The following is a 19,178-nucleotide window of genomic DNA, read 5'->3' as shown; positions in this document are numbered from 1 at the left end:
TGAATGAGTTACCTGAGATATATTAATTATCTCTTTTCGGATGCTTGTGAATATGGCTATGGCACTGCAAGCTACCTGCGGATGGAGAATGACCACGGTGATGTCTCTGTTTCCTTTATGATGGGAAAAGGAAGATTGGGTCCCTTGAAACAGATGACAATTCCCAGACTGGAGCTCTCTACGGCAGTGCTGTCAGTAAGGGTGGATAAAATGCTCAGGTTAGAGCTTCAACTTAAACTTGAGAACTCAGTGTTTTGGACTGATAGTCAGACAGTCTTAAAGTATATAGCTAATGAACATGTACGTTTCCACACCTTTGTTGCCACTCGAATATCTGTTATCCAGGAAAATTCCAGTTTGTCTCAGTGGAGGTTTGTGGGAACAAAATTAAATCCAGCTGATGATGTGTCTAGAGGCTTGACTATCAAGAAATTTGTTGAATGCAGACGGTGGATAGAAGGTCCAACCTTTCTCAGTAAACCAGAAGATGAATGGCCATTTTACCCTACAGATTTCCAGTTCAGCCCAGTGGATGACCAAGAGGTTAAAAAGAAAGTTACTGTGTTAAGCCCTAATGTCCAAGATAAAGAAATCCCAATTGATCAGCTGCTGTTATATTTTTCAGAGTGGTTGAAACTTAAGAAGGCAGTGGCTTGGTTTTTGAAATTTAAAGACACCTTGAAGATCCTTGCAAGAAAAAGAAATCGAATGTGCAAAGATCTGCCCTCAAAGCAGAGGAGTTGCTTTAAAGATGCAAGCCTTCAAATCTACATTGGGTGGTCAGAACCTTAATATTGAAGATCTGGAAAGGGCAGAGAAGGTAATCATTGGAATAAGCCAAAGACAAACATTCTCTAAAGAATTGGCCAGATTGGAAATGGTGTCACCTAGTGTACAAAAAACAAGTTGCATGTTTAGGTTGGATCCAATGTTGGATGATGGTGTATTGAGAGTTGGTGGATGCCTCTGCAGGTCAGCTATGCCTGAGCAGGTAAAACATCCAGTTATCCTACATAAAGGTCATCCAATCTCTTCTCTGATATTGCGTCATATTCATGAACACACAGGACATAGTGGAAGAAATCATGTTCTTTCAGAACTCCGTAAAAAGTACTGGATCACAAATGCAAACTCTGCTATAAGAAGCATAGCGTCGACGAATTGTCAAAAGGTCGTAACTTCAAAGTTGATAACTTTACAGGACAACCAAAAAACTGTCGTAATTATGACGTTTTGACAATCAGTCGACGATAGTTAACAAATGTGTTGTCTGCAGTAGGGTTGGGCGGTATTACGGTAAGAAGGTATCCCGAGGTATCCAAAAGTACCAACGGTATCGGTCTCATTACCGTCATTTTAAAAAAATCTAAATAAATATGGAGTACATGAGGTCATAATATAAAATAATAAATTGAAGATCATCCCGAATAACTGTGTGATCGTATTTTCACTAATTCTATCAATTTCCTAAAGAAGTTCTCATCGCGTGCAGGGTTGTTTATGTCGTTACCATGTAGGGCTGTGCGATGTCCCCTTAATTGGCATCGACGATGTTTACAGTGCAAACATCGTGATGGACGATGATATCGTGGGCGGGGGATTTTAATACCACGTTATTAAATATATTATTATTATTATTATTATTATTATTATTATTATTATTAAAAGTATTAGATACTCATCCGAGGCTTTGGCACGTAAAGGAAAAAAAAGCGCTAGGTGATGTGGAATATTTGGCCTTGATAACGGATATGTGGTCCAGCTGCAACATGATGCCCTATATGTCAGCTACCGTACATTATGTGGACCGAGAGTGGGCAATGCAGTCCAAATGCCTGCAGACGAGTTTCATGCCAGAGACACATTCAGCGGACAATTTAGAAGACGCATTGCGCGAGACACTTGCCGAATGGAAAATAGAGGAGAAAAAGATCGCCTGCATAACAACGGGGCGAATATTGTCACAGCCATCAGGCAATTGAAATGGCCGTGGTTTTGTTTTGGGCACAATTTGAACCTGGCCATAACCAACTCGCTTGCGCAACAGAGGGCCAGTACAGACCGAGCGTTTGGAGTTTGCCGAGCAGTCAACACTGCGTTTGCGCACAGCTGGCTTCGGAGAAATGAGCTGCGCAAAGCGCATGTGGAAATGAACCTCCCCGAGCACTCACTGATCACGGCAAGATATTAATCTGCTCTAACAATGAAAGACTAGTATTCAAATTATGAGAAGAAACTACACTTAAGCTATTACTCATTGTTTATTTACACCATATCAATTGAAGATGCGTTTCGGCCTTTAGTGCGCACTTGAACGCGCTAATTTTTCCAATTTATTAGTGTTTGAATTACTGCAGCCGCTTTTAAAATCATGATTTAATATTTTTTTTTACTGTCTTTACATTTATCAGAATCACCTTCATTCTTCCATTTGGGTTGACATTATGGCTTAGAGTGGACCATTTTGTGTCTGAAAGTAGGCCTATTTACCAGATTAAAGTTATTTGACTTCTGCCGAAGTCTGCGCTTCACTGCCGTTTGATAAGGTGCAATATTTCCCGACTGAAGTCGTTAATAGTGGCTATTTGTTTGAACAACATGACAAATTTTACATTAAAAGTATAGTGTAGGCTAAAAAATGAAGTCGAAATTTATTATTAGTAGCATACTGTATTTGTGTAACCACGTTATGTTCACTAGCCCGTCCCTGCACCATAGCCTACGTGAACAAGCGGTAATAGGATATTACTTTATAATGATTTATATAATTATGTATTTATATATATACATGTTATATAATATATTTATATATTAAACAAAACTAACTAACTAAACTAACAAAAAACTAACTTTTTAGGTTAAATAGGCCCAGATGATACCGTATGCATGATTATGACAGGAGGGGGCGTGGTATCACGATGGTGGCTCTCCATCGCGATGGATGACCACCATCGTCGATGGACGATGGCATCGTCTATCGGCACAGCCCTATTACCATGGCAACCCTGCGTGACATTTGGAGTCTGACAGAAAGCTTCGCAAGAGACTGAGACCGCGGTTGAAAGATGGCAAGTCAAGATAACGAGTTAGTGGCAAAAAAAAAAAAATAAATAAATACAACATCGGCAGTGTGGCAGTATTTTGGTTTCAAACGAAAAGGAAGAGCCAGCAATAATGTAAATGACCGCACAAAATCGAAAAAAATCTAATATGTCCCCTAAGGCACACCATAGCCTGGGGTACTCCACTTCCACGATATCTCTCCAATGAGTTGTGTTTTGAGTAGGTTACATGAGTAACAACAAGGTAAAATAATATAACGTATGACATTTGGGATGTGGGTAATAAACGTTTGAAATGTCCTCTACTGAAGAAACGGAAGAAAACATCGTAGCGTAAACTGTTAGGTTTCTGGTGGGAATTAGCAATGCGCTTGCTATCTTTGTTGGGTGTGTTAAACCGTATGGATTTACGTAAGTGGAATAATTGTAAGGAGTTATGTGATCAAGACAACGTTTTAAGCAAGGTAAGGCCATTTGATTATTAATTTCCCCGCCATGGCATGACGTGGGCCCATATGATTTTGCCTTGTGCAGCTATCACGCATTTGAATTAGGTTCGCCTCATTTGCGCTGAAGAATATGGTTTATCGCGCAGTCTAAACGGACTTGGGTGTTGGTTGATTCTTTTTCTTTTCTTTTTTTATTTCCCATGCTTGAAAGGGTATGATCCTGCTCATCGTGTACTTTTTTTGATGGAGTAGGTGAAATAGTGCTGCAAATGGCGTTTCAACGCACACATGTGTAAACGACAGTTGAATGCTATTTTCAAGATGAAGGAAGAGTTGCGTGATGCTTTGAAATATCTCTTAATCCATTCATCAATGCACAAAATTCGCTTTGCTGCTTAATCCATACCACAATGCACATAATTCGCTATGCTGCTTTTAAATAGTACATTTGAGGCATAGGCGCAGGTCTGGACAAGGTCCGCCGGTATAGGCGCACGTTACACAGTAGGCCGAAACAAAAATAGTTTTTTCTCGGTAATACCGTATACCCCGGGAAAACACAGAGACAGTTTAAAGGTATCAAAATTTGGATACCGCCCAACCCTAGTCTGCAGACGAGTAGCTGGAAGAACAAAAATACAGAAAATGGCAGATTTACCAAAAGAGAGATTAATCCCTGACCTTCCCCCTTTTACAAACATAGGAATGGATTACTTTGGACCAATTGAAATCAAGCGGGCTAGAAGCCTTGTAAAACGGTACGGGGTAATCTTTACTTGCATGTCTAGTCGGGCAGTGCATCTTGAGATGGCATATTCCTTAGATACAGATTCTTGTATCAGCACCATCAGAAGATTTGTTTGTCGTAGAGGTCAAGTCTCTCACATTCGTTCAGATAACGGTACCAATTTGGTAGGTGCTGAAAAAGAATTGAGAAAAGCTCTTGTGAGTTTGAATCAGGATAAAATAAGAAATTCCCTGTTAAAAGATAACATCAAATGGTCTTTCAATCCCCCAGCAGCGTCACACCATGGTGGCGTGTGGGAGAGGATTATCAGAATGGTGAGAAAAGTGCTTTTGTCAGTTTTACACCAGCAAGTACTTGATGATGAAGGCCTGTGTACCATCCTATGTGAGGTAGAGGCAATCCTCAATAGTCAGCCCATTACCACTATGTCACCTGACCTACATGATCTTGAAGCTCTGACACCTAATCATGTTTTGCTTTTAAAGTCTAAACCTGTTTTACCACCAGGAATCTTTCAGAAATCTGACATGTATCTGAGACGTAGGTGGAAACAAGTCCAATATATGGCTGATTTATTTTGGAAGAGATGGATTGAAGAATACTTACCGCTGTTACAAGAACGGCAAAAGTGGACAAATACAAAAAGAAACATCCAAACAGGAGACATAGTTTTGATAGTGGATGCAACAGCACCTCGAGGGTCCTGGATCTTGGGAAGGGTCCTTCAAACCTTTCAGGATGGAAAAGGGCTGGTACGTTCAGTACAGATTAAAACAAAGACGAGTGTTCTCGAGCGACCCATTACAAAAGTCTGTCTGCTGGTAGATGATTGCTCCTCTGACAACTAATGCAATCAACCTATTGAAAGTCTCATCTCATTATCTCTAGCCGCTTTATCCTTCTACAAGGTCGCAGGCAAGCTGGAGCCTATCCCAGCTGACTACGGGCGAAAGGCGGGGTACACCCTGGACAAGTCGCCAGGTCATCACAGGGCTGACACATAGACACAGACAACCATTCACACTCACATTCACACCTACGGCCAATTTAGAGTCACCAGTTAACTTAACCTGCATGTCTTTGGACTGTGGGGGAAACCGGAGCACACCCACGCGGACATGGGGAGAACATGCAAACTCCACACAGAAAGGCCCTCGCCGGCCCCGGGGCTCGAACCCAGGACCTTCTTGCTGTGAGGCAACAGCGCTAACCACTACACCACCGTGCCGCCCCTATTGAAAGTATGTAACTTTATCTTTTTCTATAATAAAAAGGGAAATCATTTTTATTATGGTTAAGAGCTCCATTTTATGCTTTTGTAATTGTATTCTATTCACATTGCATACAATTAGGGGCCGGAATGTTGGAGCCAAATTTAACCATTTTGTTTGAGTGTCTTGTGCGCCATCTGCAGGTCTGGAGTGTAGTACTTCCATCTCAAAGCTACATTTACCTGTCCAGAGCCAGAGAAGGTGTGGCTGGTTGGAGGCAACAGCTTTCTTCAGGGTTTGTACGGGTGCTTGAAATCCTTGTAAATGCTTGGATTTCAATGTCCTGATTTCAAGGTTTGAAAAACGCTTGAATTTTGGGTCAAGTGCTTGTAAATGCTTGAAATTGTTAGCATATTTCTCGGAAGTCTGACTCAGTAGACCACCATTAAATGGAAAGAAATAAAATAAAAGAAATAAAATAAGTCGGATTAAAATCACGCCTACACGGCTCACTCTGGGCTTCACGTGAACTTTTGTTTGTGATCTGTCACCGTATCGATAGTTGTCATGTTATGTCACGTCGCCCCCAAGAGGACAGTTGACCAACATGCCGGGAGGTTGTCGTTTCAACGAACGTTGGCTGGTAAATGAAAAGTATAAACTCTGGATAAAACGTGGACCAAATCCACGCGTAGCCTGCTGCAAAGTATGCAAAAAAGACATCCAGATTTTCGCAATGGGAGAGTCAGTGCTCTCTAGTCACATGAAAGGTAAGTCACAGAGATGATTAGCCCTACACCATGATTTGTTTGCTAAGCGTTAGCTACATGTTACACCTAAACATAGAAGCACTAAATGTGATATTAGTGCTAGGATTACATGTCAGTTTTGGAAAGTTGTTATCGGCAATGTAAAGAACAATGCCAGCGTTTCTCAACGGTAAATTAATGTAATTAAGAACTTCCCGCAACTGAAAATTTAAGCACAGCTGACGTTAGCACATAACATAGCTAACGCATTTATACAGTGTGTGTTATAGAGTGCTCCGAGATGATGCTAAAAATAGTAACACTGCGGTCTGCGTGGCCATCTTGGAAGTCACTTGCTCCAGAGCGCTCATAGAGTACACATTCACCGATTCGTTTCCGCGTTAGAGGGCTTAGAAGCTTGGATCATCTGAAGTGATGGAGCACTACTGTGAAAGTTTGGATAAGCAGGCACGGGAGCGTTATGCTGAGAAGGTACGTTTCATTGGGAATGTAGATCCATACACTGTTAGTGAGAAGGAATGGAAAGCTGACCCCAGCTTGTTGCCGCATGTGACATACATCGATCTTGTGAACTATCTAGTGTTTCACCCAAGTCCATTTTGTGAACTAAAGGATTTCCAGAACTACAAGAGTATGGAAGCCAAAATCTAAATAATGTTTGAAAAACTATTATAATTATTATCAATTATTTTAGTCAGTGAATAAAATGTAGGCCTAGTATGTAACTTGTACTAACAGCATGTGTACATAAACATTACTAGGCCTAGATCTTAAATGCCATTTGATGCAACAATGCACTGCAGTAGACATAAGCTACCTAATGTGACAAATATATCCATTAATCATTGCTGAAAGTACATAGAAAAGGTAATAGTTTGTATCACATTTATTTTAGTAACTATGAAATTCAAGACAATTTAGCCTACCTGTCACAAAGTGATCAGAACAAATCCGGATACAGTCAAGTTGTCCTAAATTTGATCGGTTAATGGCAGCCAGCCACTGTCGTCTCCTCCACTCGCTTTTCTCCTGTGCTGCAATTCCCTGGTTAGTCATGACTTTAGGGAGTCTGTGGAAGCTTTTGCCACCCTTTTCCCCCCGGCTACTACAGCCAACAGTGACACACGTATTCGGCATTGTCACCCCTTTTTGCTTTGCTGAACAACAACAATGCACTGACACAGCGACCTTTGACTTCCAATATGGCCGCCGCTGGGTTCGCGCTGACCTCGAAGCACTCTATAGCCCAGTTGCAAGGTTGTGACTGACTAAAAAAAAATTGACGTTTATATTTTCATGTGTGGGCGGCACGGTGGTGTAGTGGTTAGCGCTGTCGCCTCACAGCAAGAAGGTCCTGGGTTCGAGCCCCGGGGCCGGCGAGGGCCTTTCTGTGTGGAGTTTGCATGTTCTCCCCGTGTCCGCGTGGGTTTCCTCCAGGTGCTCCGGTTTCCCCCACAGTCCAAAGACATGCAGGTTAGGTTAACTGGTGACTCTAAATTGACCGTAGGTGTGAATGTGAGTGTGAATGGTTGTCTGTGTCTATGTGTCAGCCCTGTGATGACCTGGCGACTTGTCCAGGGTGTACCCCGCCTTTCGCCCGTAGTCAGCTGGGATAGGCTCCAGCTTGCCTGCGACCCTGTAGAAGGATAAAGCGGCTAGAGATAATGAGATGAGATTTTCATGTGTTTTGTAGTCGGATTTTGTTTTAGCTGGTAATAGGTGGATGTGTTTGATTAAAAGTATTACCCTTCATAATGTACGTTTTTAGACAATTTACTGCCTATGGACCCTTTTCACGTGACGTCACGACAAACGCGGCCGCCATTTTGGACATGTACTACCAGTAGTTTACCACAGCCAACATTGAGGAACGGCAGCAAAGAAAGTTTTTACTTTCAGCAAGACTTCCATCATGCCACTATATTGTTGTGTACCTGGATGTAGTAACCATCAACAAACAAGGCAAGGGTTATCGTTTTATCGGATCCCGGTAGATGCTGACTGACAGAGAAGATGGATAGCGGCATACCAACGCTTGTGTAGTGACCACTTTGTTGGAGGTAAGACGAATAAAATTAGCCAGAAAAGGCATTACACTGCTGTTAACATTCCATTCTAGTTTACTGTAATTATGATCTGGCAGCTATTTACACCGGATCCAGTGTAAATAACTGCCGGAGCCAACGTCCGAGGTTCCGGAGCCAGCGCTAGCTCTAGCGCTAGCTCCATAGTCATTATCATAGCCACAGTTATAACCTTAGTTGTCAAGCAAGTTCTGCTTACTTAAAAGTGACTGACATTGTCAATGTGACAATCTTCCCCTTTAATTTGTTATCCTGTTCATTTGGGAAAGTTTTGTTAATAAATAAACACATGAAATGGCCATTTTGAGGGTACATGAATTTGTATCGCATTATGCAATTTACAACTTCTTAAAGGAGAAATATGGTCTAAATCAGTCCATAGCTCTGCTGTTCGAGGTCACAAAGAGCTGTCAGTAAGAAAAAGAATGAGTAAAATTTTCTACAACATACACCAAATACAGAATCAGCAGCCAACTAATGAAATGGGGCACAGTAGCTCATTGTCTATGCCCCATTCAGTTAATGTTAGCTGCCGGTTCGATATTCGCCCTAGGTTGTATCAGATTTTCTAGTTCTTTTTCCCACAGGCAGAACTCAGTGACCTCAAACAAACAAAGGGCTATGGATTGAATCACACGAGATTTCTCCTTTAATGGTACTGGAAAAACTGGAAAATTGACCTTGAAAGTCCTTAAAAAGTGCTTGAATTTGATGGTAAAAAATGTGTACAAACCCTGTTTCTTATATCTGTTTCTTGCCTTCACAGGCTGGGACTGTTTGTTTGAAACTTATTTATCATTTTGCTTTACCTTTTATGTTGAATATAAAATAAAACTTTAAGTCATTGAGTTTAAATTATATTTGACATTGTGGACAATTCCTTTTTGAGCCATGAAAGCAAGGACAGTCAGTCATGGAAATACTCATAGTCAGTCACCTGGATTTTTGGTAAAAGATCACTACACTCTTCAATATTCGATCACTTACATCTAAAGCATTAATTGTTAATGAACTCATTACTGATCAGGAGTTTATTGTACTGTGTTTAACAGAAACATGGATTTTTACTGTATAATTTTACTGTACAGTCAGTGTGATCCAAATTAATATATAGCATTAAACGAAGCTAGTCTTCCTGGATACAGTTATATACACCAGCCTTGCCTAACTGGCAGAGGAGGAGGCGTCATGGTTATTTATAATGATTATCTAGGCATAACACAAAAACTATAAATTCAATACATTTGAAGTTCTTCATACTAATATAATATACAGTATGTAGCCTCAAAAAAATAACTCTATCTGGAATAACTCTATCAGTTTTCTTCAGATATGTTTATGAGGTAAAGGAGTAGATCTGGAGGGTCCTCAGACATAGTGTTTTGGTAAACTGGGATGTATGGATGCTGTCAGTCCCCACTCACTTGCTCACTCGAGTTTGTTGACGGTGTAGTGGCTGCTGCTTTATGTCCCGGGGCTCCCTCATGCCTGTGTGTTACCTTCTGGCTCTCTCCTTTTAGTTATGCTGTCATAGTTAGTTGCCGGAGTCCCTGCTTGTACTCGGTGCAATATGTATACTGTTCCTACTTATTCAGGTGACATTGGGCATACCTAACCACCTGTGTTTTCTTTCTCTCCCCCCACCCCAAATCTGTCCCTCTGAGTTACATGGAGTCAACAGGAAATCTTTTGGTGGAGACGGTGGGGACCTCGACTGGCTATCGTAGCCTGCAGGGAATCGGCCGTCAGACATTCTGTCGCATGTCCCAGACCCGGTGAAATGTAACTGAATTGTCTTGGCCAGGCCTAAGGGTCCCATCTGCATCTCATCATTGCTGAGGAGTGTGCTCCCATCACCCAATCAAGCATCCAGCCAGAGCAGGTCATGATATATTTTTTACCATATTAACATGCCATTGGGGCGGCACGGTGGTGTAGTGGTTAGCGCTGTCGCCTCACAGCAAGAAGGTCCTGGGTTCGAGCCCCGGGGCTGGCGAGGGCCTTTCTGTGCGGAGTTTGCATGTTCTCCCCGTGTCCGTGTGGGTTTCCTCCGGGTGCTCCGGTTTCCCCCACAGTCCAAAGACATGCAGGTTAGGTTAACTGGTGACTCTAAATTGACTGTAGGTGTGAATGTGAGTGTGAATGGTTGTCTATGTGTCAGCCCTGTGATGACCTGGCGACTTGTCCAGGGTGTACCCCGCCTTTCGCCCGTAGTCAGCTGGGATAGGCTCCAGCTTGCCTGCGACCCTGTAGAAGGATAAAGCGGCTAGAGAAAATGAGATGAGATGAGGAACATGCCATTGTGTGTTATGCCTGATGTAAAGACTCTCGTCTCTGCGAGCCTACCACACAGATTTAATACTTGTCATTTTTAGGGCATACCTAACAACGTGTTTTCTTTCTCTCTCTCTCTTTCCCCCCCCCCCCCATCTGTCCCTCTGAGTTACATGTTGATCCTGGGATTGAGATGCTGGCCTCTTCTGCCCCTCGGACCTGCTTGATCCATCCTGGTGCCCTGTGTCTGGTCGGAGTTTTATCGCCCCACTCCTGTGAAGGACGGCCCCATGAGGACAGTTGAGGGTTATACCTGTTAAAACTGTTAATATTATAGTCAGGCTGTCTGTTGTTGCCCAAATGAGGATGGGTTCCCTTTTGAGTCTGGTTCCTCTCGAGGTTTCTTCCTCATGTCGTCTGAGGGAGTTTTTCCTTGCCACCGTCACCACAGGCTTGCTCATTGGGGATAGATTAGGGATAAAATTAGCTCATGTTTTAAGTCGTTCAAATTCTGTAAAGCTGCTTTGCGACAATGTTTATTGTTAAAAGCACTGTACAAATAAACTTGATTTGATTTGATATATTATATTATATTACTAGAAACAACACTGCACCTTCAAAGGTTCAAAGCCTTTTTAAAGGCTCATTGCCTTTAATTATTGTATTGCGTGTGTGTGTGTGTGTGTGTGTGTGTGTGTGTATACTCGTATATATTATTATTATTATTATTATTATTATTATTATTATAATCAGTTGTGAGAAATTTAGGAAGTCCCAGTGAAAATCCAATAGATATAACACTCCCACATTACACTTGGCATCAGTAATATGGATTGCAAACAAAAAAGTGGGGCTTCAAAACAAAAAGCCAAAAAAATTAGGGAGGCAAAGCAGGCCAATTTTTTTTTAAATGTGCCTCTGATTTCTAACTTTTTCGACAAGCCTCAAGATTCAAGTATTGATAATGTTATCAGTGGCCCAAGTTGTAGCAATGAAGAGATCACTACTGGCTTGATCATACAGGAGCCCTCACAGACCCAATCAAGCATAGACCCGACCTGTCAGGCTCAGGCCTCAGGCCCACAATCAGACCAGGCATCGCCTGAGAAAGTGTTTCCAAGTGAGGAGGAGTGCACGGAGCCCAGTTTCACACCAGAAGTTTGGGACTCCAACTCCAGTTGTGAAACACTTAATGACCCTGCTTTACGGCCAAATACCACAACCGACCAAGACTGCACTCTTGTTAGTACAGGAGACTCACTGTCAGACCAGGCATCGCCTGAGAAAGTCTTGTCAAGTCAGAAGGGGTACACCGAGACCAGTATCACACCAGAAGCTGGGGGCTCAAACTCCTGGTGTGAAACAGATAATGACCCTGCTTTATGGCCAAGTTCCATTACTGAACAAGCCAAGTCGATTCTGGTTAGTAGAGGAGCAGCTGCTTTTCAAAATCGAAGTGAAAAGTACCCTGCCTCAAGTATGGATAGGACAATGGGAGGCATGACTAGGGCTACGTTTACATTAGACCATATCTGTCTCGTTTTCTTCGCGGATGCACTGTCTGTTTACATTAAACCCCCTGGAAAAGCCAGGAAACGGGAATCCGCCAGCGTCCACGTATTCAATCTAGATCGTATCTGGTCCGGTGCTGTGTAAACATTCAGAATACGCGAATACGCTGTGCTGAGCTCTAGCTGGCGTCTCATTGGACAACATCACTGTGACATCCACCTTCCTGATTCGCTGGCGTTGGTCATGTGACGCGACTGCTGAAAAACGGCGCGGACTTCCGCCTTGTATCACCTTTCATTAAAGAGTATAAAAGTATGAAAATACTGCAAATACTGATGCAAATACTGCCCATTGTGTAGTTATGATTGTCTTTAGGCTTGCCATCCTTCCACTTGCAAGTAATAAGTGCTCTGCGCTGGGATCTCACACACAGCGGCTCAGTCCCGAATCGTGGCTTGTTCACTTCACTCGCGCGCTGTGTGAGCTGCGCAGGGCCGGAGTGCGCACCCTCCAGAGGGCACTCGCTGTTCAGGGCGGAGTGATTTGGAGCGCAGGATGCCTGCGGAGCCGAGCGTATCCGCGTATTGGCGTTGCTATGTGCACGGCTAACGGTTTTAGTGTAAACGCGAATCGTTTTAAGAACATTAATCTGATGATCCGCTGATTCGACGTAATGTAAACGTAGCCTAGGAGTTTCACAAATTCCTTACTCAAATGTTCTCTACCTAATGGCCAATCTGTGACTAGGCAGTGGCTACTTTACTCCCCTTCAACTGGTTGCATCTTTTGTTTTGCTTGCAAGCTATTTTCAAGTAAGCACAATGTGTTTGTCCACAGGTTTTCTGATTGGACACATTCTGAGCATATCGGTGAGCATGAGAGGAGTGAGGGGCATAGGGCTTGCATGCTAGCATTACACAATCGCTCCAAAAACACAGGAAGAGTTGATTCTGATCTTGTCAAACAAATGGATGCAGAGAGGCAATACTGGCGGGAAGTTTTGAAAAGAGTTGTTGCTGTAATCCAGTTTTTGGGGGAGAGGGGCCTTGCTTTCAGGGGAGACGATGAGCAGCTGGAATCACCTCACAATGGTAATTTCTTGGGCATTGTCGAACTGTTGGCCAAATTTGACCCTTTTCTAGCCGACCATCTCCAAAGGTTTGGAGGCAAGGGCAAAGGTTCTGTGTCCTACCTCTCATCAACAATCTGTGAGGAATTTATCCACATTAATGGGAGAAAGAACAAAGGAATTGTCCTGTCTTAACCATCGGTTAACTGCATACACACACTTGACCAATCTTTTCCATGTTCTTTTCATGCCTGACAATATGTCCAACAGTGAGCTCACTTCAAGGGCCAAATCACTTGCTGCAGCATATCCCACAGATTTGGACATGAGCCTGGCAGATGAACTTGTACAATACAAATCATTCATGTCAGAAAATCAAAAATGCCCAAGTACAATGCTGAAGACCATGGTGGATTTGGATCTACAGTTCACTTTTCCAAATGTCTACATAGCACTCAGACTTTTTTTGACCCTGCCTATTACAAATTGTGAAGGGGAATGTTCATTCTCCAGACTGGCTCATATTAAGAATGAATTCAGGATGACAATGTGCCAAAACCGCTTGAATTCACTTTCTCTTCTGGCAATTGAATCAGAGCTGGTCCGACAGCTTAACTTTGATGAATTAGTGGATGACTTTGCAAGAAGGAAGAGTAGGAAAAAACTTATATAGCCTAGAATGAATTATTCCTTAGGTACGGCTTAATTATCGACATATCCTAATCAGTTTCCTTGTTAACTTCTTGACACAATACATATATCTTTAATCACTAACATTGTATGCCTTAATGTTCTAAACATACAGTACGTTCACATGTCATTTTATTTACTTCATTCACATGTTGCCCTCTGCTAGTTTGTGACCTCAGTAGCCTTTGTGTGTGTGTGGGGGGGGGGGGGCTTTGCGAACTCCTGGCCCCGGGGCCCAGACCCCCCATAATCCGGCCCTGCCTGAAACCCACCATCCCTAGTTCTTTAGCCACCAATGTTTCTTCCACTTCACCTCCTGCACCCCTCACTATTGACAGTTAACCTGACAACAATTACATTGTTCACAACAATGACACAAAAGAGGCAACCTAGAATACCTGGTCAAGTGTTTCCTTATAGGATACAATGCCCAACATTGCACTGCTGGGCTTTGGGGGGAGATGAGCAAGCCATGTTGGGTTTACTGGGATCACTGGTTCAACTATCTTAATCTTAGTCTTAAAGACTGGGTGAAAGAGCAAACTCTTAAAGGTGCATTTCAAAGTATAGTGAAAAAGGCAGCGAAATACAATAACATTGCCAAAGTTTGTGAAATGATGATACCGTACTGTTTCAAATGTCAAATCTACTGGTAAGTGGAGCAACCCTAGTCGGTAACTCTTCAGATGACCCTGCAGGCTCCTCAACAGAATTCATTGTTGGTTATCTCCCACAGTAATTAAGTGACACAGAAATAATGTGCACTAAGCTTTAAGCTACTGGTATCTTTGTATGTTATATGCTTTCCCTCAAAGGTTTCAGTACCCAACATTGCACTGCTGGGCTCAGGGGGAGGTGAGCGAGCCATGCTGGGGTTTCTGGGATCACTAGTTCAACTGGAGAAATGTGATCTCCTGGACAGCATAATGTACCTGAGTGGAGTCTCAGGATCCACATGGTACTGTCCACACACACACACACACACACACACTCATGAACAATATAAACTGGAGGACATAAATCAGTGTGTCTTACAGTGTCTTGCAAAAGTATTCATCCCCCTTTGTGTTTATCCTGTTTTGTCACATTACAAGCTAGAATGAAAATTAATTTTGGGGGGGTTAGCACCATTTGATTTATACAAGATGTCTACCACTTTAAAGGTGTAAATTGTTGGCTTTTTTTATTGTAACACAAACAATAATTAAAATGAAAAAATGGAAATCTGGAGTGTGCATAGGTATTCACCCCCCAAAGTCAATACTTTGGAGAGCCACCTTTTGCTGTAATTACAGCTGCAAGTCTCTTGGGGAATGTCTCTAGCTTAGCACATCTAGACACTGGGATTTTTGACTATTCTTCAAGGTAAAATGGCTCCATCTCCTTAAGCCTCACTCACAACCTGCTGTATGGGCTGCTACAGGTGGTCTACGGTAAAAAAATTTGGCAAAACCGTGCTTGAGACTTGCGCAACACTTGTGGGTGTTCAGCACCGTAGAAGGTCACAGACTGCCCGTGGAGACTTTTGGTCCTACACATGCAAATTCTACAGGTCTTGCGACAAATCAAGAACGCATACACTACGTACGGGACCTGTACTCCTTTTGGACGCCTGAACCAAGTCAGCAGCGTGGCTAGTGGGGGCTTTTTGCGATGACAGTAAGACTCATGAGTGATGCACGGTCATTGTATGAGTGATGTGCCTCAGAAATACTACACAAGTATTCCATACTTGCTATTTGTGTGGCGCGCAAGACAGAAGTGCATCTCACTTTCTACCCCTATGTGTGGTGTGCACACAGCGCACGCGACCTGCACACAACACGAGGGGCAAGACTCTGGGTATATATATTGGGGAGGAATCAAGGAACCAATCTTGTAGCGTGTAGCATTGTAGAAAGTGTGACGCTGCAGCTTTCCCATGCTGGGTTCATCACTAGCTCTCTTGGTCTGCCAGTGTTTTGGTTGCTGTTTTGTGTTTGTCTCTAGGCCAGCAGGGGGAGTTCTGGGGCTCTGATGACGTGACTAATTGGTGGTGTAATTAGGAGCCGGATAAAACCTGGACCTCCCAGTTCGCGAGGGGGTGCTTGCTTGCTTGACATCACGCTTGCTGTGGCGCTGGCTGCGCTCCCCACTTATTTTTATTTACCTTTTTGCACTACATTCCATTATGCTGATACACTACAGTTTTGCTTTGTCTTACATTTACTGACTTTTGTACTTTTTTTTTGTACTTTTAATAAACCTATTTTTTCATTTGATGTACATCGGTGTGGTCTCCCCCCTTATGTTGTGGCGGCCTTGAGCCAGGAAGTCATGACAAAAGGAAGAAGACCATCTCATTTGCTGTTTTTATTTGAGTATATGTTAATTTACCATGCAAACATCAAATAATAAAACACGAGTATAAGGGAATAACACATTTTATTACACTGTAAAAAATCCCAACTAAATAGCCCAACAGTTTGAGCATTGAAATACACTTTGACTCTGAACTGCTGTCCTGCTCCTACTCCTGCTGAGTGGTGGGACGGGGTGTCGGGCTGTCCTTATCACTGAGCATGGCACAATGGCCTGACAGCAATGATGGGATTGGAATGTCCTCACTCCTGGGCATTGTTAGCTGAAACATGCATGAAAATCAGCATATGTAATATTAATTACATAAACATACAGATACTGAAATGAATGTTTAAAGCATGTGTATTTACCTGTGAAAATACCTCTGGCAGGATGCTGAGTCTTCTGCCGGCTAGAAGGCATACTTCTCCCCGTCTGTGCAGGGCTCGACAGTGCTGCTACTATCATCAAATTCTTCCTCCTTCTCCCCCTCTGCTGTTTCAGGCTGGGTTACTTCACTTTTGCTCGCTTCTTCTTGGGTCCCATTTTCTAAATTTTAAACTGAAATTTAAAAAAAATTTTCCCACAAAATATCCAATGTTCTTCAATCAAAAGACAGATGCAGAATACTGCAGACACGCTGGTTTTATACCCACTCCTGGCTTGCATCACACGCAAGTTGAGTGATTGTCATGTGCTAATCACATGCATCACACACGCTTCACAAGTGCGGCCTGAACTTGTAGCGCAGGAAACTGGTAAAATGCAAGTCACACACATGCCACACTAACTGAACACACACTGATCACACGCGTCAGATATACGCTTTCCATGGGCTAACAGCGCAATTTTTCCCACGCCTCGAGGAAGTCAGGTGTGCAACCTGTACTTGACAAGTACTTTGCCTGTACTCCTCCCCCAAACTTTCCCCCGGGTTCACCACGACCCTGCGGCGTGGCTGCGAGCTACCAAACCGTGCAACCCGTGCGTGTCCAAAACACTCACGGCGGGGTGTGAGTGATGCTTTAGATGGATTGTGTTGGTGTACAGCAATCTTCAATTTATGCCACATTCTCAGTTGGATTGAGGTCTGGGCTTTGATTAGGCCATTCCAAGACATTTAAATGTTTCCCTTTAAACCACTCCAGTGTAGCTTTAGCAGTATGTTTAGTGTCATTGCCCTGCTGGAACATGAACCTTCATCCTAGTTTCAAACCTCTGGCTGACTCAAACAGGTTTTGGCCCAGAATTCCCCTGTATTTGGTGCCATACATTTTTCCTTCAATCCTGACCAGCTTTCCTGTCCCTGCAGATGAAAAATATCCCAAAAGTATGATGCTGCCACCACCATGCTTCACTGGAGGAATGGTGTTCTCAGGGTGTTGGGTTTGCACCACACATGGCATTTCCCATGCTGACCACAAAGATCAATTTTAGTCTCATTTGTCCACTGCATCTTCTGCCACATGCTGTTGCACAAACTCCAAATGTGTTTTCTTCAGCAATAACATTTTTTCTGGCCATTCTTCCATAAAGCCCTACTCTGTGAAGTGTATGGCTTAAAGTGGTCCTATGGACAGATATTCCGATCTCCACTGTGGAGCTTTGCAACTCCTTCAGTGTTATCTTTGGTGTCTTTGTTGCATCTCTGATTAAGGCCCTCCTTGTCCGGTCCATGAGTTTTTGTGGGTGGTCTTCTCTTGTCAGGTTTGTCATGGTGCCATAGTCTTTCCATTTTTTGATAATGGATTTAATGGTGTTCCCTGGGATAGTCAAAGTTTGGGATTTTTTTTTATAACCCTGATCTATACTTCTCCACAACTTTGTCTCTGACCTGTTTGGAGTGCTCCTTGGTTCTCATGTTGCTTGCTTAGTAGTGTTGCAGAGTCAGGGTCCTTCCAGAACAGGTTGATTTATGCAGACATCATGTGACAGTTCATGTGACAGTTAATGTGATACTTTGATTGCACACAGGTGGCTCTTAATCAGCTAATTATGTGACTTATGAAGTGAATTGGTTGGACCAGCTCTTATTTAGGGATTTCATACGAAAGGGGGTGAAAACCTATACACACTCCCAATTTCTGTTTTTCATCTTAATTATTCTTTGTGTCACAATAAAACAGCAATTTGCACCTTTTAAAGTGGCAGGCACGTTGTGTAAATCAAATGTTGCTAACCCTCCAAAATTCCATTTTAATTCCATCTTGTAATGCAATAAAACAGGACAAAAACTAAGGGGGATGAATACTTTTGCAAGACGCTGTATATCTGTAAAAAAGTGAAATACATACAGTATAGTAAAAATCTATGCTAAATGTACTTTATAGTCTTTGTACTGATGCACTGTACAAAGAATACAGATATTACAACTGTCCCACTATAGAAGAAATCGGTATTATTAGAAATAGATAAAGGGATCTGTGACTTATGAGTTAATATTTGACTTCTAATAATAATATTTGACCAATATCTGGCTCTCTTTTTTTTTTTCCTTTTTTCTTTGTGTATGTGTGTGTGTGTGTGAATATGGTATACAGGTGCATGGCATCCTTATACAAAGAGTCAGACTGGTCCACCAAACTGGCTGCTGTGAAGGAGAATATCATTAAAAAGCTTGACGGGCCTAAAGTCACCTGGTCGGATGCTTGTGAAAAACTGAACACATACTTTAACCAGGACAACTTTTCCCTGACAGACTTCTGGGCTGTAATGTTTGTCACTATGTTAATGAAAGAGGTAAGTGCGTTCAGTCATGTGGTCAGAGAGTGAAGTACACAGAATGAAGAAACCACAATCTGTCTGCCATTGTTTCTGTAGTGTTTACTTAATGCTGATATTTGGCCTTATACAGACAAATAAGTATTATCCTGCAGCTTTCTGAAATAAACTGAGAAGTAAAACCAGATTTCACATTAGAAAACTGCACTGCAAGAAAGCACTAAGTAGATACTCCATGAAAATACCAG

General features: G+C 42.5%; 1 pseudogene; it reads left to right on the top strand.

Annotated features, from left to right (window-relative positions):
* Nucleotides 1-751: 751 nt before the first annotated feature.
* The window catches only part of LOC132897568 (cytosolic phospholipase A2 gamma-like), an 82,744-nt pseudogene continuing 64,317 nt past the window's right edge, over nt 752-19,178 (top strand).

Source organism: Neoarius graeffei, chromosome 14 (assembly GCF_027579695.1).
Source record: "Neoarius graeffei isolate fNeoGra1 chromosome 14, fNeoGra1.pri, whole genome shotgun sequence".
NCBI lineage: Eukaryota > Metazoa > Chordata > Actinopteri > Siluriformes > Ariidae > Neoarius > Neoarius graeffei.
This window is presented reverse-complemented; position numbering and strand designations above follow the sequence as displayed.